Here is a 25,317-nt window from a genome sequence, read left to right as displayed (position 1 = left end):
CTGTGAACTCTTAGCAAAATGCAATTCTAGACAGCGTTTTCTAATGTGTATCTTAGGTTGTATAAAACATTAACACAATAATTACTTTATTCTAGTTTAAATTAATAAATACCTTTTTTTCAAACTTCACTACACAGTACTGACAGTATTAATATTCACCGCTGCCCAGCATTAAAAAACAAATGCCCCCATATCTCTCTTTTTTTTTTTAAACAGGCTAACAGTTTTCTTAAAACAAACAAAACATTGATAACATATTTGTGTAATGTCAAACCAGATTTTTTCTACATAGTGCAATTACACTTTTCTGTAAAACCTACAGTAACTTTTGCAACATACCCTTAGAAAATATTATTTTCTCCCCTCAAAGTATTTAAAATATGTTCAGTTCTGAGATAAGCAAAAGTTACTGCTACACAAAATATGTATCGTTTTTGTAAGATATATTATGTACGGTATATGCAATGTTCTAAAGTACTAAAAAAAAGCCAATATATATATATTTGTTACTTTTATTATAGATTTTTTTTTTTTTCAGCATCCACATTTCCATTATTTAACAAAATAGTAACATTTTAGTCTTAAAACAATACAATCTCTACAAATTGTGGCCACATAATTGATTCAATAAACTATTAACCCACAAATGTGTATTTTATGTCTAAACATACTCGGATACTATTTCCTCAAAAGGCTTGATTATTCATGGATTGCAAACAGACCATTTATGTGTTGAATGAGTTTCTGTGTCAAACAAGCAAATGGTGGCTGCAGTTTGGATAAGACAATCAATTTTTATTTCTGTGGTAAGAATTAAATGCAGGATGATTTCTCTCTTCATTTATTTATCTTTTACTATGAAATAAATGTTAAATACAATCCACCACCAACTGAAGTGGCTGATTAACTGATGGGTTGTAGACCATGAAGTGAAACTGGTCAAATCCTGAAGCTCTGTTACATGCAGCACCTGCAACAGGTAAATGGAGAATAGAAAGAAATAGGTTACCAACAATCTTTCAATGTAAAACAAACATTCAATGACCAGATTTATCAGGGTTTATTCCAAAGTACAAATTATCTTCTGGCTTCTGTGTGTTGGATGTCTCTAATACTGTCAATATTAAAAAGACATACTTATGTATAATCATGCATGCAAAATAAAAAAAAAAATAGAATGTGGCCAAAGTATTAAGTAAAACCAGGTAAAGACAAAAATTATAATAACATCCATATTTAAGCAATAAGGCACGAGGGCATGGGTTGTGCTGGATATTGCCACTTCTTGGTGCGTTGTTGGCACGAGATGCAATCGAGTGCCTGCAACCAACCAAGAAGTGACAATATCCAGCACAACCCATGCCCTCGTGCCTTATTGCTTTTATAAAACTGATTTATAAACGTTTTATAAAAAAGAAAGGAGAAATCTATATAGTTTCTAAAGATGTATTAACATTTTTAAGGTATAACATTCCACAACAGAAAATAGTCCCTATTAACTAAAAACAATATTCAAATAAAACAATTTAAATTTTCTTTGTTTCAGTAAAAACAATATATATATATATATATATATATATATATATATATATATATATATATATATATATATATATATATAATAAAGACTTTAAATAACTATAAAAACCTTGCCTTGATGTGTTTCAATTCATTTTTCTGACTTTAATTAACTATCAAAAACACTGCCTTCCTGCATATTCTACATTGTTGCTAGGTAATTCACTTCCATCGGCTCTATCGTATACCAAACAGCGCAAGAGTTTTAGCTGCTTTGTTGGGATGGAGATTATTAATTATTAAGTAATTCATTTAAAGTCAGCCATTTAAGCATTTAACAGCCCAATTTGTTTTGTGGTATTTCATTTTGCGTTTTTTTCTAGCATGTCAATCATGGGGTTTCCATGCGGGTCAATTTACATGTTATGATGGTGACCAAACGTGTGTGAGTACTGTTGTGTAAACAAATGGTTAAAATTAACAGTTGCATTCAAAAAATGTAGAACAGCGAAAAACAAAACAGACATGATTAAGTGAAAAGGTTACCTTTTTTTTGTGAACTCCAATAACCCCACGTTATCTTTCCCCAGTCAAATCGTAGAGTGCCTAAATAAGCACGGTAATTTACCACAATAAAAAACAGTAACGAAAAAGAAAATGTAGAACATAAAAAAGCGCAACCAGATATAGTCAACGAAAGACAACACATTATAAAAACTCTTTGTCGTATTATATATTTAAGGTAAGGCAAGTTTATTTTTCTGTTGCTTTTTTAATTGATGAAGCAGCACTCTTTAATACTTTTCTTTTAAATTTAAATTAATACACCGAATTTGTAAAAGCCAATGCAGCTGGAACTATTGTCTATGGCACGGGAACACACATACAAAAGGTAAACAAGCAATGGTGGAATACAGTGGGGAGGGAATAACACGCAGCATAGATCGCTACAATATCTATATTTGATGTATTTTAACAGTGCATTTATATAACTTTAGATAACTTTAGTGTCACCTGACATCTCCACTCTGGCACGCACTTGCCGATTCTTCCTGAGCAACATCCAAAGAATTCGACCCTTCCTCACCAACTATGCTACCCAGCTCCTGGTCCAGGCCCTGGTACTCTCCCGCCTAGACTACTGCAACTCCCTCCTGGCTGGCCTCCCTGCGTCCGCCACCCGTCCGCTCCAGCTCATCCAGAACTCTGCTGCCCGCCTGGTGTTCTCTCTGCCTCGCTTCGCCCACGCTACTCCACTACTCCGCTCGCTCCACTGGCTCCCGATCACCGCTCGCATCCAGTTCAAGACTCTTGTACTAGCCTACAGATGCCTTGACCAGACTGCACCCAGCTACCTCCAGACCCTCATCTCTCCCTACACCCCCACTCGACCTCTCCGCTCCGCCTGCACTAGAAGACTGGCTCTACCTCCGCTACGCTCCCCTGCCTCCAGAGCCCGCTCCTTCTCAACCCTTGCTCCGCAGTGGTGGAATGACCTTCCTACAGATGTCAGGACTGCCCAGTCCCTGACCACATACCGGCGCCTCCTTAAGACTCACCTCTTCAAACAGCACCTGTAGAACTCCTCTGTTTGTATCCTGGGACACTATCACCCTTCATTTAAATGTGCTTTATTTTGCTCTTATCTGCCCCCTATTTTACTGCATTTAATCCTGTACTTCAGAATACTGTAATCTGCCAAGTGTTTAACCTGTAGTATTTTGTATTTAATCATATCCTGATGTAACTATCACTATTTAATCATATCCTGATGTAACTATCACTATTATCTGCTGTATTATTGAATTGTGGTTTGTCACACTTGAACAAAAGTTATTGTATTTCTTGCTCTTACTGTATTACTTGTATTGTAACACTTGAAATGTATTTGCTTACGATTGTAAGTCGCCCTGGATAAGGGCGTCTGCTAAGAAATAAATAATAATAATAATAATAATACTTGAACCAATTATTTTGAAAATTTGAAAACAGAAAACACAAACTATTCATAGAATAAAATGTTGCAAACAAGGGTTATTTCAAAACTAAACCTGTGTATCTTTCTTTTTTTTATCGGTGTTGAGCATGTAGGGAAAAAAATCTATTGTAAATAAGCTATTTTAACACAAAAACGGTTTTCCTAAACTTGTCTCAGTCTCAAAAAGGGGGGAGCGACTTTTACGCTGGTGCGACCTATAAAACGATTTGTACGGTATGTGAATAAAAATATATTTCAGTAATATATATAGCACATAAGACAGCAATTGTAAGTCATGTGCTTGTTGTAAACACTAAAGGGTGTTCAGTAACACTTTAATATTTAAATGCTTGCAACCTTTTTACATTTCAAAAATGTCTAATAACCGTACAAATTCATTAAGCTCAACCTTAATTGAGTACATGCTTGTATGTTTTGTTTAGCCAACTTGATACATAAAGATATATATTTTATGAATGTAGACATTTTTTAAATATACTACTACTTTAATAAATCACTATTGACCATCATAAGCAGACTATAAATTATGTTACATTTTTAACTCAATTCGATTTGGAATAGCTAGCAAGTACTTTAGGTCCATATTCACATACATTTGATACTTGAAAGGTAATCTGCAGTGCTCCTTCCATAAGACAGCATCCCAATACCATACTGTGACAGAGTGGCTGTGCGGTGACGTCAGGCCAGATGCAGGAAGGGAAAACACTGACACCAGGTAATACTGCAGTTTCAAAAAGAGACGCGGGGCGCCGTTTATTTAAATACAAAAACAAAATAAAAGGTTTAAACAAAAAAACACTTGTTCACAGAGCGAAAATAAATAATTAAACAAAACAAATCACGAACACAAAAACTCAATACTGAGGTCCGGCTGGGCAGCAGCCTTCACGGAACAGATAGGTTTTAGTTTCATTTTTTTAATTAATCTCTCTCGCTCCTTGCTCGCTCTCGTTCCTCCTCTTGAACACCCACCTTGAGTGCAGAGAGCTGCAGGCTTTCATGCAGGTGACCATCTCCTGATTAGCAACAATCACTTAACTAATTCAGGAGATGGCCACCTTCTGCACGAGGTCTTTAAATTACTGTGGATGGGGTTTCCCATCCACGCTATCAAACATTACAAAATATTTCGGCTACGCCGTCAAACATATACATAAATACAAATAAACAATAAGCATGGCTCTCACCGTCATATTTACACAATAAATCATAACGATTTATAATAATAATAATAATAATAATAATAATAATAATAACAACAATACAAAACAAATACAAAATAACACAGGGGAAGTTCTCTATTGCCTTCTTGACAACTTACCATAACCTCCTGTTGTATTTGCACAACAGGAGCTTAACAAGAATAGCTTTAAAAAGAGAACTGCTGCAATGAGAGGTTTATCCCGGTCATCGTATAACACTTTTAAAACCACTTTTTATTTCTGACACATACTTTTTAGCTTGAGATTACTGTCAGAATCTGTTTAGCACAGAATATAGGTATACAGTAGTGATGTCACAAACAATAAAACATATTTTAATGAACTTCAGGTGACTATGTTCAGTTTGATTCTACAACTTAATTTTTGAAGGAGTGCACGCCTGCCTTAGAAGAAAACTTCTTAAATAGTAGTGAGGTTTTCTTTTCAGTTAGAGCAGTGGTGCACAACTTTTTTGCTGGCAGGGCCACACTGACAATCCAAATGACTTCTGAGGGCCACTAATAAAATGTTTTTTTTGTTGTTGTTGTTGTTGTTTTTTTTAACGGTACATAACCAGATACTAATATTTTTTGTGTTTATGAAGACCCAAATGCCAAAGCAACTGCTTCAAGATTATCATCCATAAAACGATTCCGTTTTTTAGATTTGTGGAGACTGTTAAACAGGTCAATGCCAGTTGTTCGCCCATGAAGAGATGCCAGTCCTGCTAGTTCTTCGTAAACCTCAAACTCATTTGTCACACCACACACAAAAAATGTCATCTGATCTGTGTCTGAGCGGTCACTCGTTTCATCTGCTGCCAGGGAGAAGTACACAAACTTTTTTGCCACATCTTTTAGCTGACATAAAATGTTGTTTCCAAGATCTGACACACGGCGCTGCACAGTCATACGATTCAAACTGATTTTTTTAAAGTTTTTTTTTAGAACTTCAGTAGGACATATTTTTTTCACATGCTATTAATAAGCAATCTTTCACAAAATCTCCATCGGTGAAAGGCAATTAATGAAGCAATTTCGTAGCTTACCTCGTACGTTACAGTTTTTGATTCTTTCTGCACCTTCTGGAAGACATTTTGCTGGGCATATAACTGTCGTTTAAGATCTGCAATTTTTTGTGTGTGTAGTTTTCCTGTGTATTCATTAAAACTGGAATGTTTAGTGTCGTAATGCCTCTTCAAGTTGAATTCCTTTGGCACTGCAACTTTCCCATTACAAATTAAACATATGTTCAGTCCTCTGTCTTCAATAAAGCAGTATTTTTCCGTCCAAGCCTCGTTGAACCGTTGATGCTCAATATCAATGTTTCGTTTATTTATTTTAGCCATAACTGAATGCAACTACATTGTGAAGTAGTATATCGCTGGCGCCAACCTAGTAGTATAAGGAAAATCCTCACTCTGATTGGTTTATCTGTTATGTGACTGATTTACATCTGGCGAACCAATGCGCGATTTCAAAAAAATTGAATGTCATAAATCTTAAGGCATGAACCAATCACGATTGGATTTGCTGGTTACTACAGCTACCGCCTCAAATGAGTAGGCGTGAACTAAACGGGAAATATTTCTCAGTGTGATCTTATACTGAGCTAGTTTATAGGTAAAGCATGAGAAAAAAAAAAACTTAATGTTAAAAAAAAAGGTAAAAAAAACCCAAAACATTTTCATGTGTGTTGGCGGGCCACATGAAACATCTTAGCGGACCGGATTTGGCCCGCGGGCCGTTTGTTTTGCACCTATGAGTTAGAGGCTTTGTGAAATCATTGTGGTTTTCACTAGAATTAAATAAACCGAATATTCAATGCGAGTAGTAGCATTATGAGAACCCTACTCATTGTGAGGAAAAACCTCAGTAAACCACCAGCTAACAAGCATACCCGTTCTGCTGTTTGAGCAGGCTTTACCATGTCATGTCACTCAAGTTAAAAATATATACTTCAAATTGTCTTATCAAATCTATTTTATAAGGCTGAAAACCTTGGAAGGAATCGCATCATAACATCCCCATCTCCAGTAGCAGCTGCACCTCCAACTGTGCTGTCAGCATAGGCCCCTGCTCCAGCGATTGGTGAATCCCATACACCGGTATCACACAAGAAAAACAACACTGAAATACATTAATAAATCAAGCAAAAACGAAATGCTCTGAGTTTGAGGGCCAGTGATAGAGAACACAGACAATGAAAATACTTCAGTATTTCATAAACGTTGTTTTCCAATAGTATCAATCTAAATTGTGTGTGTTAGGTGAGTTATTTTCCAAGCCTGTGCCTTGCGCCTCAAAACTGGAGGCTTCAAAACTTGGTTAAAAAAACAAAAAAAAAAACAATGCACAATCTCTTCGTAAAGGACACCAAGGTGTCAATAGCTGGTGTGTCTAGGATTCAGGTTCCAGAGCAACTTTTTTTTTTTATATCAACGGACCGCTACAGTATGTAAAACCTATACTGTGTATAGCCATTATCATTGGTTCATTCTTCAGTTTGGGTGCATATCCATTTTCAGATTTTATTATTATTCTTGTTTTAGTAGGTATTATAAAGCTGAGGGGACACTAGTCTACATGTTGCCAGAAAACTGTAGAAAGGGAGATTTTTATGTAAAAAGTGATGTGCAAATTATTAAAGTTTCAGGCAACATTGTTACAAACAACTTTATCAAATGAGAGTTGATTTTGTAGAATCAACATTACATCATAGCATTAGTCAACCAATGAAAAGTAATGTGACTGGCTTTCTTGCTGGCAAAAGGCTGAGGAAAAATGGTGGTAAAGCCAGTGTGTGTTGTCGTCAGGGAAAGTTCTCCTGATCGATTTTTTCCAAGGTGGGTAGTGTAAGGTGATCTACACCTTAAAAAACTCCCAATATCCCTGTGTTTAAAAATCTCCACTGTGTATAAATTGTGTCTTGGCAGTGATGGGGTTACAAACCCATCCCTGTATCGTGTATTACTGTTCACTTGCCCTCCAGTTGGGCAGACCAATCATGTGAAAATGTGTTTGAATGGAAGACCTGACCTAGTTGCACGGGAACAAAAAACCATGTGGTCAGGTTAGAGTGGATAATATATTGCCAATCAATTTTCAGTTTGTATTATTTGTCCAAAATACTATAATTCACTCAACTTGTTTGTACTTGTATTTGTAACAACTCAATTAATTGTGCAACAAGCTTCAGAGGCTTTGCCACATAACTTTCATTTTTTTCTTTTTGTAGCTACATTAAATTGTGCCTGACTGAGTAGACAGATGTAAAAAAATTATAATTGATAAATGTAACATATCAATCATATATTACAACCTGCCTGTTTAATAGAAAAAACTCACAGGATTAGATCACTACAGGTCTTTCTGTTTCTCGGATTCACAATAAGCAAGCTAGATATAAGCCCCCTACTTTAGGTCATTATTGCAGAATTGTGCAGGACTGGCAGATCCGATTTGCATGCACAGTGACAGGCAGTGTTAATGATCCCGATTCGACACAAAAAAAACCATTGAAATCATCATACTCATATACACTATGAACACCAGAACTGCATCTAGTAATTTATATAAAAATACTTTCTCTAAAGCTATAATTAAATTTTACACTAGTACCATCAATGGTATAATTTCTTGAAAGCCGAACACTGAAAAAAACTATTTGAATTCAGAATTAATCAACAAGTTGTTTAGTACAAACCCGGGTATCTTGTGTTTTGCTCCGTTTGTAGATATTCCAGCAGTCACGTGCCCTGTCTTACTGATCACAATCATTCCTAGATAATAAAAAAAGATTCAACTTCATAAATTATCATGTTTGCAGACCAGTTTAATAACATATTTCTCTGCTGTCTATCACTCACTCTCAGTTCCAATCGCAAAGCTTTTTTGTACGACTAATGAAATGTGCCACAGTTATTCCGCTGCTTCCATAAACTTTAATTAGGCTATGGTGGAAGTGTGATATATTCTATGCATGACATACTGCTACATAAGGTTAAAGTGGTGACAGCTTTCTTAGTGTAGGTACTTAAAACGTAATTAATCAGAGGCTTACACAGAAAGTGTTTAATGAAGGTCTAAAATCTACTCTTCATAGAAAGTCAGAAAAAAAGGAAAGAATTTTAAATTGTTTAAAAAAATGCAAAACATGTACCATACCAACAGTGTCATGATTATGCATATTAACATGTTGCTTTTGTCGTCTTAGTTGCATGCTCGTAGGTTTGTATGGACCACATGATTTTGAAGGGTCAGGTTGAAACTTCCTGTCAATTATTTTTGGGGGGGAAATGTACAGTTAGTATACATGGATGATAATGTGCAGTTCACTCTGGGTTGCCTACTGGTTTACCATGATTAGATTCTTGTTTAAAAATAATTATTTAGTAAGACCTTATTGTTATCTGTACTATCACTAATATTTTTGACACATATGGTCCTTTTTGGCTATCAAATGTGTTGTGTTTTCAGCTTTTCATAAGATATAGGATAGAAAATAGTATGTATAAATGGTGCATCAAAAAAGGTTACAAAATAAAACCAAAAAAAAAAAAAACCTTACCTCCCAGAAATTTGGCTGGCAACTTTCCTTTAGCCACTTTGTATGCATAGCAAGAGAGCTGTGTGTTGACAAATCTTCAGCAATAAACCCCATATTTTCAGCAAAAATTGATGATTTGGAAAAAGTATGAATAAGAATGTATTATTATTATTTATTTCTTAGCAGACACCCTTATCCAGGGCGAATTACAAGACATCACATTATTTTTACATACAATTACAGTTGGGTTTTTACTGGAGCAATCAAGGTAAAGTACCTTGCTCAAGGGTACAGCAGCAGTGTCCCCAACCTGGGATTGAACCCATGACCCTCCGGTCAAGAGTTCAGAGCCCTAACCACTACTCCACACTGCTGCCCTATTATGTAAAGCAAATGCAGTACTATATATATATATATATATATATATATATATATATATATATATATATATATATATATATATATATATATATATATATATATATATATGATTATAAGCATAAGTATTCACCCCCCTTGGACTTTTCCACATTTTGTAGTGTTACAACCTGGAATTAAAATGGATTTAATTAGGATTTTTGTGTCACTGATCTACACAAAATAGTCCATAATGTTGAAGTGGGGAAAAAAATTATTTACAAATAAAAAACTGAAAAGTCTTGATTGCATAAGTATTCACCCCTTTGCTGTGACACCCCTAAATAAGCTCTGGTGCAACCAATTGCCTTCAGAAGTCACATAATTAATTGAATGGAGTCCACCTGTGTGCAATTAAAGTGTCACATGATCTCATATTAAATACACCTGTTTCTGGAAGGCCCCAGAGTTTGTTAGAGAGCATATCTAAACAAACAGCATCATGAAGACCAAGGAGCTATCAAAACAAGTCCGGGATAAAGTTCTGGAGAAGCACCGATCAGGGGTGGGTTATAAAAAAATATCCCAAACTTTGAACATCCCCCGGAGCACCGTTAAAGCCATTATTAAAAAATGGAAAGAATATGGCACAACCGCGACTCTGCCTAGAGAAGGCCGTCCACCAAAACTCAGTGACCAGGTAAGGAGGGCATTAGTCAGAGAAGCAATCAAGAGGCCAATGGTAACTCTGAAGGAGCTGGAGAGATCCACAGCTGAGATGGGAGAAACCGTCCATGGGATAACTATAACCCGGACGGAGAAGAGTGGCGTGAAAAAAGCCATTGCTGAAAAAAAACCATATCAAATCGATTGGATTTTGCCAAAAGGCATGTGGGAGACACAACAAACGTGGAAAAAGGTTCTCTGGGCTGATGAGACCAAAATTGAACTTTTGGCCTTAGCGCAAAACGCTATGTGTGGCGCAAAGCTAACACTGCTCATCACCCTGAGAACACCATCCCCACGGTGAAGCATGGTGGAGGCAGCATCATGTTATGGGGATGCTTTTCATCGGCAGGGACTGGGAAACTGGTCAGGATTGAGGGCAAGATGGATGGAGCCAAATACAGGGAAATTCTTGAGGAAAACCTGTTTCAGTCTGCAAGAGACCTGGGACTGGGGCGGAGGTTCACCTTCCAGCAGGACAATGACCCTAAACACACAGCCAAAGCTACACTGGAGTGATTTAAAAACAAGAACCTGAATGTCTTAGAATGGCCCAGTCAAAGCGCAGACCTCAATCCGATTGAGAATCTGTGGCAAGACTTGAAAATTGCTGTTCACCAACGGTCCCCATCCAACTTGACAGAGCTTGAGCAATTTTGCCAAGAAGAATGGGCAAAAATTGCAGGATCCAGATGTGCAAAGCTGGTAGAGACTTACCCAAAAAGACTCACAGCTGTAATTGCTGCCAAAGGTGCTTCTACCAAGTATTGACTCAGGGGGTGAATACTTATGCAACCAACAAATGTCTTTTTTTTGTTTAATTAACTTTTGTGTCACAATAAAAAATATTTTGCACCTTCAAAGTGTTAAGTATGTTGTGTAAATCAAATGGTAAAAATCCCAATTAAATCCATTTTAATTCCAGGTTGTAACACTACAAAATGTGGAAAAGTCCAAGGGGGGTGAATACTTATGCAAGGCACTGTATATATGGCACTAAATGTATGTTATGTTTCTGTTTAAATTATTCAAGATGTGACAATTCTTCTATGGTCTTAATTCCTTCAGGAAATCTGAGGTTTTTAGAAGCCCTGGCAACTATAAATAACATGACATGAAGAAAAACTCAGCCATGTCAAATTACCTGATTCTCCTACTAAAAATGTATGCCTGGTATGCTCCATTACAGCCCGTGCCACGCCAATGGTATTCTTGATTCTTCTAAGGTCTGCTACAGCTCCGACTTGCATAGTATCACTACATCAAATGCACAAAAAAAGAAAAAGGTTACATATTAAAAGAACCTACCAAGATCTAAGATTTAACGTACTGGTGTGATTTCATTTGGAAATCATCAGAAAAATAACCTGGTTTGAAGCTGTGCTTTTGGCCTGTAAAAAGACAAGTTATGACAACCCTCTTGTAATTTATTAATCACAACGAATCCTAAATTTTAATACCTTGACATTCTATGTGGTCAAGGTAATACACATGGTAATAGATTTTATATGCTGAAGTTCTAAAGTCAATCTAGGAGATGTTTTTCTATATGCAGTGACAGTGAACAATTTACTATTATCTTTATGTTATTATCTGCAGCACTACAACATGCTGCTGTATACAAAAAGTATGCTTTTCAAACATGTCTGTACTTCATACTGTGTATCTCATAAACTAAGTAGGTCATGGAGGTCATTGCTACACAGGTAAACTAAGGGATATACACAGATAGTTGGGAACCTTTTGACATCCAGGTCATGACATACTATACAAGGCAAATCCTGTTTTTAAACCTTCTCACACTAGGAGTAGAACCAATTATCCACATTTGTATAGTTACTCAGAGCAAGGTGATATTGGTTCTAATAGGGGTTACTATAATTAAGGGTAGGGAAATTAGGTTTAAAATGAGTTGCAGTTTCTTTAAACCATCATGTCATCATCACCTACAGCAACATCTCCTGAGATTGTGAAGAACTTGAAACTGCAATTTAGACTGTAGGCAAAAGTAATGCAGTACTCACCCATTCATGACCATAGCATCCAAAGTGGTTTTCTGCTCTCTCATCAGGGCTCCCTCCATATCCTACACTGCTGTCACATTGCTCTGTCTCACAAAGTGCACATCCCATTTCTACAGCATCTAGCACCAACGCCCCTGACTGTAGGGTGTCCGTCCCATGCTTAAAAAAAAAAAAAAAAAAAAATCAGCAACAAGAACAAAAAATGTGTATCTTTATGAAAAAATACCATTTGCAGAGGACTTCCGGTGGCTTCCACCCAAGATGGCGGCTTAGTTTGAGAGCTCCCACACTCATCGCCCGATTTATTAAAAAATATACTTATTATTTCAGTGAAGGGCACGCTTTGCTACTAGCATTACACAATGGAGACACCAGAGAAAAGGGATTCGTCAGCCATGAACCCGAATACACCTTCCCCAACTATGAAAGCCAAGAGTAAAAAAGCCAGAAAGCAGCTACTTGCCTTTGAGGGCGCAGCACGGAACGCGACTGAGCCCAGCCGCGAGGATTCACGGGGCCAGACGCTGCCCTGGCTAACAGAGTCCCAGCTTCATTCGCTGAGAGATTTTATTGTGGAATGCATCAGGGATTGTTTAAAAAGCAAAATCACTGCTGAGATTAAAACGGTTTGTACCGAAATTAAGTCCATCCAGTCTCGGCTGCAGTAAACCGAGGAGAAGATTTCCGTTACTTTCTCCACTGTTGACAAGCAGAATAAGTGTGTAGATATTCTCCAGGCTGCCCAGCGCCAAAACCGGGCTAGTATTAAAGAATCTGAAATGGAGATTGCCTTGCTTAAATCTCGTCTGGCTCAGTTAGAGGATAGAAACCGCAGATCGAATTTGCGGATTGTGGGTTTGCCAGAGGGTACCGAGGGGGGGGGGGGCACCCTATTGACTACTGACTAAGAGCCGCCTTGCTTCAGACAACATACGGCGTCTTTTTCATATTATAGACCAAGCCCCCCATCAACCCGCCTCTTGTGCTGTATTTTCTCTGGATGCCGAGAAGGCATTTGATCGCCTGGAATGGAACTATCTGCGGGCAGTTCTAGAACGCTTTGGCTTCGGCCATTCTTTTATCAATATGATCCGCACTTTATACAGCAATCCTACTGCATGTGTGCAGACCGGGTCAATGTTATCCCCTCAGTTTGCACTCGGCAGAGGTACCCGACAGGGCTGCCCATTGTCACCATTATTATTTGTCATTTCCTTAGAACCATTGGAACAAGCTATTAGACAAAGTAACAATATAGCTCCCGTTACTGTACAGGGCTCCAAACACCATATATCTATGCTGATGACATTTTATTGTTTCTATCTGATATTTCTAATTCAGTCCCTAACACATTGCATTTAATTGATCATTTTGGTAAACTCTCTGGATATAAAATAAACTGGTCTAAGTCTGTTTATATGCCTTTGAATTGTATCGCCACAACAACCCCTCTTCCCCCTCATATCTCTATTCGGCCGCAGCTCACAGGCTTTACATATTTGGGCATTAAGATATCCCCAAATTTCCAGCAGATTCGTAAAGAAAATATGCTTGAAGTTCTAAATAAAATCAAAACAGATTTGTCTAGATGGTCTCCATTACAGGTTTCATTACATAGTAGGATTTCTATTATAAAAATGAATATACTTCCTCGTATTAATTTCCTATTTTCTATGATCCCCATTTCATTACCACAAAAGTACCTTGAACAAATAAATTCTATTATAACTGGTTTTATTTGGAAGGATAGGCGACCAAGGATTCGGTTGACTACTTTGCAGCGCCCTAAAACACTGGGTGGCCTGGCAGTATCTAATTTTAAATATTATTACTGGGCTTTTCAGCTAAGGGTATTTAAAACGTGGCTGGATTCAGGGTCTACAACTTCTTGGCGACCAATTGAGGAAGCCTTAGTTAAGTCAATCAGACTCCAGGATCTTCTGTTTTCCGCCCCTAAGGACAGGGCTATTTCTCTTCGAATGGGTCCAATCATTGCAAACTCATTAGATATTTGGAAGAAAGTTAACCGATTTCTTGGCAGCCCCCCAAAACTTCATAAGCTTTCACCTATATGGAACAATCCCTTTTTACTGACAGGCTCTCAGCCTTTTACTTATCCACCCTGGTCCTCCAGACATATTCATATTCTTAGTGATATCTTTGATGATAATGGTCTTCGCATGTTCCAGGACCTTAAGGATAATCACTCGCTCCCTGGTTTTACCTTTTTCATGTACCTCAGACTCCGCTCAGCCCTTCGCGCCTATGGGGTGCCATTGGACTCTATGTTACCTATCCACCCTGTGACTAATATATTTGCTTCAACAGTCACCTCAAGAGACTTAGTTTCTTTTTTATATCACTTTTTCCTTTCTTTTAAAAATAGCTCCCTTCCAGTTACCTTAATATGGGATAGAGAGCTTGATAAACTGGGCGGTAGTCCTGATTGGGAAGCAGTATGGGACAATGTATTTTCGTCCTCAAAAAATCTAGCACACCAGCTAATTCACTTTCAACTAGCACATAGAATATATGCTACACCATACCGACGATTCCAGATGAAGATCGTTTCAGATCCTCTCTGCCATAAATGCACTCGGGGTGTGGCCAGAACGTATCTACATATGTTCTGGGAATGTCCTGAAATTGAATGCTTATGGAAATATGTGGCCAGTGTGCTTTCTGACGTGATTGGTGTGAATGTGCCACTGAGTCCCCGACTGCTCCTTCTCAGCGATGACTCCCAAATGAATATTAGCCTTCAGACACGACAGCTCTTGTTGGCAGGACTAACAGCAGTTAAAAAGTCAATCCTACGAGGTTGGGTGGAGACAGAGGTACCCTTAGATCGTGTCTGGTTGCACTCATTTGCAGATATTGTGTTGGTGGAGAGAAGTACAGCTAGATTACATCATGCCAGTGCAAAAACTTTAACGGCATGGACAGATGCCTTTTCATATCTCAGAAGTTTTTTTTGTTTTATTTGTTTTAGAGCTTTTAGAGCTCCCAATTGTTAGTTTGTATTCATGTGTACTATGCCCAATTATTTTACTTTCTTTTTATGGAAAACAAAAAAAAAACAATTGTTAAAAAAAAAACAAACAAAAAAAAAAAAAAACATTTGCTTCTGTTTCATTAAATAATTGATTCATGCCCCATTCCTGGTTTTACTATGTTTAATAAGACTCACCTGTTAAGTGGACACTGTGGCTAATCAAGGTCGTAGTAAAACCTGGAAAGGGTGAAACTGCTATGCAATAAGAGTCTTATTTTAAAGCTTACTTAAAAAAAAAAACTGGCTCACTCTTAGGACTCTTCTACCTTTTTATCCATTTATTGCCATTCTATTTTTATTTTACTATAGGCTACTCTAACGTGCCACATAAGTTGGTTGCTGATTACTGTAATTGTCAGACACGGTCCAAAAACAGGCAGTTGGCAAGCCTAAGATCAACACAAAATAAAATTTCAAAAACATGGAAAATAAAACTTACGTAGTAATCATATATCGTGTCTATTTTCTGTAATTCACAGTTAAAATATAGTTTCCTTCAGCATTCCCTCATCAGAGCTGGCTGAGCATCATGATCATTTTATAAAAACGTATGTAACATGGACAGACACAATTTGAAAATTATATATATATTAACCGATAAAACCCGATAATACACCCCCGATACAAAAAAAAAATTAAATCGGTGGATAGCCAATAAACACCGGAAAACACTGGAAAAACTGTGGATATGGTTAATCAATTCACATTGACTTTACCCTTTTCACATTAAAAAAAATAAAACCTACTACAAAAATAATAATAAATACATTTCCCTGAGCTGCTGGGCAATGTCCCGCCTTCCTGACTTGTATCTATCATTGATTCGTTCTGAATACTTTAAACCCGCCTGTGAACAGGATGTGAGTGGTGTAAAACACAAGTGAAAGTCCAGACCAGAGTTCTCCCAAAAAGTCAGTGTTTATTTTAAAAACACAAATAATAATAATAATAATAATAATAATAATAATAATAATAATAATAATAATAATAATAATAATGTGCTCCGGGTCTTAGTGCTAGCTCCGCGGCTGCAGCTCCCGACTCTCACTCCTCCTCTGTCAGAAACACAAAATAAAACAAAAACACAGGCTCTGGCTGGATGCCATCATCAGCGCAAGGGGCCGTACTAACGTAGCTGCTTCCCCTTTGTACCCAGAACCTCCTCCTTGCAAGCAACCCGTTGCCATGGTTTCTCCAATAGGGGCCCGCCCCGCAGCTGATTACAATGGAATCCTTCCAGGTACATGCAACTACGCGCTCCCCCTAATATGGTCACCTTCCGGTTTCCGCCTACCGTCAAGGCAGTCCATCTAGGAGGAAGCATACGATCAACCTTACCCAGCGCCTTTTTTGGTCGGGAGGGAGATTTACAGTTCGAATTCTTTCTCTCTTTGTCACACCGCCCCAACTACTGAGTGACAGTACATTCCTACATTTCTATTGAAGACTCCGCTTGTGAGATTTAAACGGGATTACAATCCGGATGGAGGCTTGTTTGCGGGATTTAAAGCTGTATTACAGTTAAAATACAGAGGATTTAAAACAGAATGTACAAAAATGCCTACACACACAAAACCCCAGAAGAATGTGCCCATGACCATAGGGATTTCGTTGTGGAAGACAGCAAAGGAAAGAAGGGTACAACTTAAGTGTGAAAGTACTGTCGAGTTACTATATATATTTTGACACAAAAAAAATGCTCACGCATTTTGGAAAGTAACTGAAAACACTAATTTCATACAGTATATAAAAATCGAAAGCCCTGAAAAAAACTTGAAAATAGCTAAAAATAAGCACTGAAAAATACATTTAATAAAACCCCCAAAACAGAAGCCCTATCCATACTGCATATACCATAATCCATAAAATTGATAAACTAAAATCTTTAGACAGTTTGTTTAAAGTCTAGTTGGGTCATACAGAAAGGGGACAAATTGGGGTTCAAAAAAATTGAGAAATTGAAAAACAATTGTGAAATTGTGAAACAAAAAAAATCTTATCTGCATAACATAACTCAGCTCTGAAATGTGTATGTACAGTGGCTCTCAAAATTAATTTAGAACAATTTGTAGATTTTATTTTTCACTTTGACATTATGGACTTTTTTTGTGTTGATCAGTGGCAAAAACTCCTAATTAAATCCATTTTGATTCCATGTTGTAACACAATAAAATGTGGAAAAGTCCAAGGGGGTGCATACTTTTGAGAGCCACTGTATGTTTGACATACACATGTAAGGTGAAGCAGAGATACTTCCTGTGTGCTGGACGAATAGAAATACGCGTCCTTTCGGTCCACTGTTGTAAACGTCGCCCGGCCAGGCAGACTGGAGAATGTGATGGTGTGCATAACCGGTGTGTACGGTGACAAGCACCCAAGTGGGGGCTGCCTGGGGCGGCGTTGGGACTGCCTCCGAGATCGCTGCTGTGTCGGAATCCCACGTCCGGCTCCCTCCTGTCATTGCGGGTAGGCCCGGTTGTTAGCTGCCGCGGAAGCCTGAAGGCGGTGCTTAGGTCATCACGCAGGGCAGTGGGGATCGGAACTGTCCGATTCACCGTGCGAGTAAGGAGGATGCCAGCGTCTCGTTCTCTCCCGTACCAGAGTACAGGAGGGGAGCATTGAGGCTAACTGCCGAGACGCCTTGCGTTCTCAGTGAGAGCCCTGCAGAAATTCCTCTACCGCTGGTCCAAATGTAGGGTCAGGGGGAGTAGGGGTTGCTTCTGAAGGAAGGAGCCACCTTCTCATGAGGCCACGATCAAAATTCCATCATGGTCCTCCTCAGCAATGCTGACATCTGGTTCTGTAACATCCGAGGTGACCACCGGTGCTGGCGGGGTCAGCTCCGGGTCCGGCGTTGTCGGCTGAGCTGGGGCCAGAGCAAGGGCTTAAGCCTGCTGCCTGGACAGGGGCTCCCAATGCCGTGTACGGCTCAGCCGTGCTAGCAGGGGACATTGCGCAGGACGTGCAAGTGTGGAATTTAGCCATGCTTGATGCCTGTATGGCCCCAAGGGTGTTGTTTAAACACCGGAGGGTGTAGACCTGTGTATTGAAGCACTCGGGCACCAAGGGTGCAGAAGCACTGAGGACACTGACTGAGGTAGAATACGGTACTGGTGCATCGAAGAATCGGGGCACCGAGTGCAGGTGTTATTGACATGTTGGGGCGCTGAAGCACCGAGGTACGGAGCGTCTAAGCACCAAGGGCGTTGAAGCACCGAGGCTCTGAGGCACCTAGCCTTAACCGCGTGTAGTCAACACAACCCAGGGTAGCACATAGCATACACAGGGGTGGATACACAGGCTCGAGTGGCTGCAGTAGGCAATCAGGAGAGCAGTACAGGGAAGAGCACAGTGCAAGAGAACAATAACATTCTTATTGTTATTACTCAGCGCGCCGGGTAGGCGGGCTAAAACAAGCCGTCGGATTCAAGTCAACAGCAGGGTGCAGCAGAGCTGAGTCCTGGTGGAGGAATCACTCTTTTTTTTTTTTTTAACTGCAAGGCAGTAAAAGAAAAAAACACATACACACACAACAGCAAATCTTTGAGGATAAATAAAACAGTCACCACGGCAACGTGGGTGAACTGAATTTTTAAGAGCGCGAGAGGGCGGGCCGAGACAATTCAGTGGAGTAGCCACGGCAGGCAAGAGCTTTGTTAGTAAGAGAAACTTTTTTTTTTTTTTTTTTTTGAAGGCTCAACGCACCGAGGTGGTGCCCGAGGCAGCTGGCGAGGTCTACTCGACAGCAGGACAGGTTAGAACACAGCCCCAGTGGAGGATACATGGCTGTCTGGCTGTTGTTGCTCAACGGCAGGGGCAGCAAGCCGAGCCCTGGTGGAGGAACGGTGTTCTCCCTGAACGTGTAGGTTGAAAGACAACACACGCACACACCAACACTGCACAGGCAGTCACACTCATACGATAGAAGCGAAGCAGTCTGTGAGAAAGAAAAAAGACACTCAAATGGCAAGCCAGCTCTCAGCATAAATGCAAGGGAACTATGTGAGCTCTGCGGAGCAACTACTTATTCCCTCGGCAGGCGGGACCAAGGACGTCACTCCACGGAGGGGCCTATCGGCAGCTCTGACATAAATTGCTCAGCGAATACCTACCTAGGGCAGGCATATCCCAAAAGTATTGGTTGGTGGTGGTCTTCGAATTGAAAGGGAACCGTGAGTTTTTGTGTTTTGTTTTGTATCTCTATTAAACTGTCACGTTTGCCATTTATAGACGGCTAAACTCCGGGAGCTGCAGCTAAACAGCCAGCAAACAAACCCGGACTACACTTCACTATTGTACACGTTTAAACTTGTAATTCAACTTGTAATTCAGTAGCAATCACTCTGGACTTGTGACCGTATTTGTGTTTGTGTGTCTTATTCGTGTGATTATAATTATTTTGGGACTGAACCCCGTGGTTTGACTGGCTTTACACATCGCTGTGTATAGCCAGGAGGCTGTGTGGTCCGGTGGTTAAAGAAAAGGGTTTGTAACCTGGAGGTTACCGGTTCAAATCCCAGCTTACTCATTGACTCACTGTGTGGCCCTGAGCAAGTCACTTGACATCCTTGTGCTCCGTCTTTTGGGTGAGACGTTGTTGTAAGTGATTCTGCAGCTGATGCATAGTTCACACACCCTAGTCTCTGTAAATCACCTTGGATAAAGGTGCCTGCTAAATAAACAAATAATAATAAAAATAATAATTATTATTTAAGCAAATAATAAAGCTTCATTTTTCACCATTGAACTGTTGTTGGATTGTTATTACTGAGCACTGCATCACCTCTACACCTGCGCACTGCAAACCACTTTGCCACATGCATAAAAATAACTATGCATATTTTCAAAATGTTAATAAAAACTGCTTTTTTTAAATATTTAAATACACTTTACTTTGAAGTGAAGTTATAACTGAGATTTTGATCTGGTAGTTCTTGCAGTCCTTAACGTATGAAACAGGAGACAGATGCTGTTAAGAAAACCACAGAGGAAAAGTCTCCCTACCCTATAGTAAAACAAAATTACTTTGCAGAATTATATTGAACAATAAAAAAGAGAAAGACTTTTATTTGGTTACTTGTAGTTGTTTATTACTCCTTAAAGAGTGTAAAACAACAAAACAAGCCACAACAGGCTTGAATGTGATAAAAAAATTGACAATTTCTTTTTAAATTTCTTTTTTGTTTTTGAAACTCTAAACAACTTAACTCTTACTCATATCTCATCTATAAGTAATGAGTTTAGAGCTAATACATAAAGCCACAGTAGACCCTACTCCCCAAAACTATAACGGTAGGTTCAACAAGTTTTTTACAATCTGCTCATCAGTGATCATGTAGTCTGTCAATCGACTTTCCTCAGGCCAAATCCATCTGATAACAGGCGCCCCTGACAGAAGGCCCAGGACCACCATGGCCAAAGGAGGAGGCGAGGGGACCACCTCCATCACAACCCCAACCAACCTGCCCGCTAACCCACCCACCAGAACCCGGAAGCAAAAAACTGGACAAGGGGGAAGGGAATGGGTGTTTTAAGTTACAGACAGCATCTGTAAGCCTCACAACTCTCAACTATACTGGACTATATGGCACCCAATTGTACCAGTACTTGCATCAGCTTGTACTTGCACTGAACTGCTCCATAATTTGCCGTATTCTACTACTGCTCTTAATTATAACTATTTCCTGTATCTTGTACTTCATTGTACTCTTATAGGTATCCATATTCATGCTTTTTGTAATTGCTCTTATTTGAAATCGTTCTCATTCACTTATCGTATTTACTATGTGCTCTTAATGGACTTTACTCGTATAAGCAAATATTTTTACTGTAAGTTTAACTGTTTAAAGGGGTAATAAAAACTGTTTATGTCTCATAAGTAGGGCTTCTGATTTTCGGTTTTAACCGATAAAACCCGATAAAACATCGGAAAAACTGTGGAAATGGTGAATCAATTCACATTGACTTTACCCTTTTCACATTAAAAAAAATAAAACCTACTACAAAAATAATAATAAATGCATTTCCCGAGCTGTTGGGCAATGTCCCACCTTTCTGACATATCTATCTGTTTGTTTAAAGTATTCGTTCTGAATACTTTAAACCCGCCCAACTACTACACATTCCTGCATTTCTATTGGAGACTCAGCTTGTGAGATTTAAAACAAGATTACAATCAGAATGGAGGAATGTTAGCAGGATTTAAAGCTGTATTACAGTTAAAATACAGAGGATTTAAAACAGAATTGTGGCGAAATGTACAAAAATGTCTACACACAAAAACCCCAGAAGAATGTGTCCGTGACCATAGGGATTTTGTTACGGAAGACAGCAAAGGAACGAAGGTACAACTTAAGTGTGCAAGTACTGTCGAGTTATTATACATATTTTGACACAAAAAAACGCTCAAGCATTTTGGAAAGTAACCGAAAAAATTAATTGCATACAGTATATCAAAAACGAAAGCCCCGAAAAAAACTTTTTACATAAAACTCGAAAATAGCTAAAAATAAGCACCGAAAAATACAATTAATAAAACCCGAAAAACAGAAGCCCTATTCATAAAATGTAGAACAAAGACACGCAATATAAATCGTTATTCATCAAGAGAAACAGGATTTTGTACAGTGCTAAACTGAAAATCCAGAATGTCCCATTTACCACTATAAAACTACTGGACATACTTAAAATGTATATGCATAACTGCATTTTTAGATTATATTTTTCTATAATACTAAGAATAGTAAATCTGTAGGTTTAACAATTGTATGTATACATTTATTTTTATAGGGGCCGGGCATCTATATATTTAAACATATTTTATCCATTGTATCATTAGGGCAGAATGTACTGCATTAACATGGAATGGCTCAGTACTAAAACTGGAATTCTATAATAATAATAATAATAATAATAATAATAATAATAATAATAATAATAACATAGCGGCGGTATGAATCCAAGCGTACAACTTCTGTCTTCCAAAAAAGAAAGCTCTTGAATTAGCATATATATCATAACTTCATTCCACTGTACCCTTCAATGCGTTACATAACAAATAGGTGTTATATTGTTCACTACTCAATATCAGACTTACCCTATGTAATCGTGTGGCAAATGGGAAATTATAATTTCATTGGCAGAAAACACATTATTTTGCCAGGGCTAGTAAAACAGCTTGCTTGCTTCAATCATGTTTTCTCTAATAATGCTAATTTGTTCAGTTATTCTTTTTTTATTTTATTTATGACATTCTTTTTTGTTTACTACAAACATTCTTATCAATTCAACTTTTTAAACATTACACATCTGTTTTCATAATTACAAGAGTTTTGCAAAGCAGAATTAATTGCATATTACAAATGTCTAGATCATTTAAAGTGAAATGAAATATTCCAGTCATGTAATATACAATCAAATGTCTCCAGAGATAAACGTTTGAAATATGTCTAATAAGTTGTCTTCTGCTTCAAATACAGTACTTTAATTTATGTCAGAATTACAGATTGAAATGGTCTCTCATGACTAGTGGTCTCTGTCTAAACTACTGCAATAACATGTTTTCTAATGTCTAAGATACTGCCCAAGTGTTCCTTGTCTGTGCTCTAAATTCATGTACCTGGGGTTTAACATGCAAATACTGTGATAATGGATGTGTAAGAAATTGTCTAGCTTGTTTTCCAACAGTTCAAATGATCTCTTATATATTTCCAAGGGTTAGTGTTGTCAGAGGATTTTAGATTGTAAAAGAATTGACTAATAAGGCAAGCATCCCAAAGGTTGAATATAGTCACTAATAATATAATGAGCCAGTGTCCAGAGGTTTGAATACTCCATTTCAGGTTAAGAGCTTCCAATCCCACTGTCTCAGTACTTTTCAGCCAGGAGATAGATCTGAAAAACTACAGTATGTTTGGGATAAAGGAAAAATGATGGAAGTCACACCTAAAAAACATAGTGGACAATTTAGGTAAAAGTTACAGCAACATGACATTTGTTCCAAAGTTTTAAGAACATAGAACAGTTCTCTGAATTGTATTGCTGCGACTGTAATTGTGTAAATAGTTTGCAAACTTGCATTCTTTTTCATTAATGGCATACAAACCTTGGTTTTGAATTAAGCTTATATCCAACACGCTATGTTTAAGTGTTAAATATTGCTTGCAGTGCAAACATAAGTCAATTCAATAACATACTTTAGTTTAAAAACCATGTTGTTTGTGTTCCGTTAACAAGAATGCCAGTGGAATGACATAATGATCTAATTAGAGCTGTGATTATATCACTTTCAAATTGGATAAGCTATGTAGAGGCTGTCATAACGATAGAGAACTACACCTCAGCCTTTTAGCTTTTTAGCTTTTGTTGCATCTCATAAATATGTAGCACCTAATTTAAATTAGTTTACGAAATCCATAAAGTGGTTTAAAAACCCACCAGCATATTAAATCCATGCATAACCCATCTAATACTATTATTATCTGTTCTCATGGGAAACGTTATTTCAGTTGAGGGACAAAATAAGGCTTTGTCATTGGACCAGGCACTGGAGACTGTAGTTCAGTGCTGAAACACATATTAGACCAGTTGAGATTCTTTGTTCTTCAAGTGTTGCTTAAAGATCATTTTTTTAACCCACTTGCTGAACTTAAGAAGCTACTATATGGTACCATTTTAAAATAGCAACTTTATATATTTTTTGTGTGAACACGAATGATACAGTAGCATTTATAAAATTGTGTAACATTACTAAGAGAATTAAAGTGGTGTAACACATTATCACAATCAGATGTAGTATATGAATAAATATACATGGAATGTACTGCAAATGTATTTTATTATATTTCAGATAATATTTAGGATTATACTTTATATTGGCCCTAGTATGAAACATATATCCATGGTTTTAGATATTCTTCAATATTATTTATTATTATTATTTATTTCTTAGCAGACGCCCTTATCCAGGGTGACTTACAATTGTTACAAGATATAACATTATACATTATTTCACATTATTTTTTACATACAATTACCCATTTATACAGTTGGGTTTTTACTGGAGCAATCTAGGTAAAGTACCTTGCTCAAGGGTACAACAGCAGTGTCCCCCACTGGGGATTGAACCCACAACCCTCCAGTCAAGAGTCCAGAGCCCTAACCACTACTCCACACTGCTGCCCACAATATTATATAGATCCTCCCTGGCGTTCCACGTATGTTTACTAACTAAAATCCACAGGAGACTAACATGCAGTGTTTGAATTTCATAGCATTGCTTCATAAATGATCATTATCTCAGTGGCAGTGTTTACAGATCCACCACTGTTTAGATCAACTGAATATACCCCATGGTACGATGTAATAATGTACTGCTGCCACTACAAGTGAATCTCTCTTAATAAGCAATTAAAAATACAGCGGATCATACTGTATGTAATTGTACCTGTATATGTGTAATTTGGCATGGGTGTAATAACCAAAGCTTAAAAAAAAAAATAAATAAATAAATAAATTAAATGAGAAGTTTCAGATGGGGTCCTATGTTGCACATGGAGTGAATCCTCACTCACATATTTAATTGACTTTACCAGAACAGAAAAATAAAGTCTGAATCTATAGTTCATAATAATAAGGGACTTGCATGACAGTTGTTATGCTAATCAGAGTAAGGAAAAAGTATTGGTTTTTACCCCTTTGAGGTAAGCATAAAAACAGTGAATTGTTTTCTTACACTTTATGTGAAAAGGGCGCTGTTTGTAATTTAAATAACAAATATAAAAAAAAAAACCTGTCCTTGGGTAATATACTTAATAATGAGAATCCATCAACCATTTACAGTTAATGCACAAAAACTACAAATCAATGTTACTAGCTTTTGGGCAA

At 37.8% G+C, this 25,317-nt stretch overlaps 1 pseudogene; it reads right to left on the bottom strand.

Moving 5' to 3' along the window:
• Positions 1-6,705: 6,705 nt before the first annotated feature.
• On the bottom strand, positions 6,706-17,893 carry LOC117420464 (N(4)-(beta-N-acetylglucosaminyl)-L-asparaginase-like; annotated as a pseudogene).
• Between the last annotated feature and the right edge of the window lie 7,424 nt (positions 17,894-25,317).

This window comes from Acipenser ruthenus, chromosome 1 (genome assembly GCF_902713425.1).
Source record: "Acipenser ruthenus chromosome 1, fAciRut3.2 maternal haplotype, whole genome shotgun sequence".
Taxonomy (NCBI): domain Eukaryota; kingdom Metazoa; phylum Chordata; class Actinopteri; order Acipenseriformes; family Acipenseridae; genus Acipenser; species Acipenser ruthenus.
The sequence above is the reverse complement of the archived record's forward strand: the minus strand, read 5'-3'. Positions and strand labels throughout refer to the sequence as shown.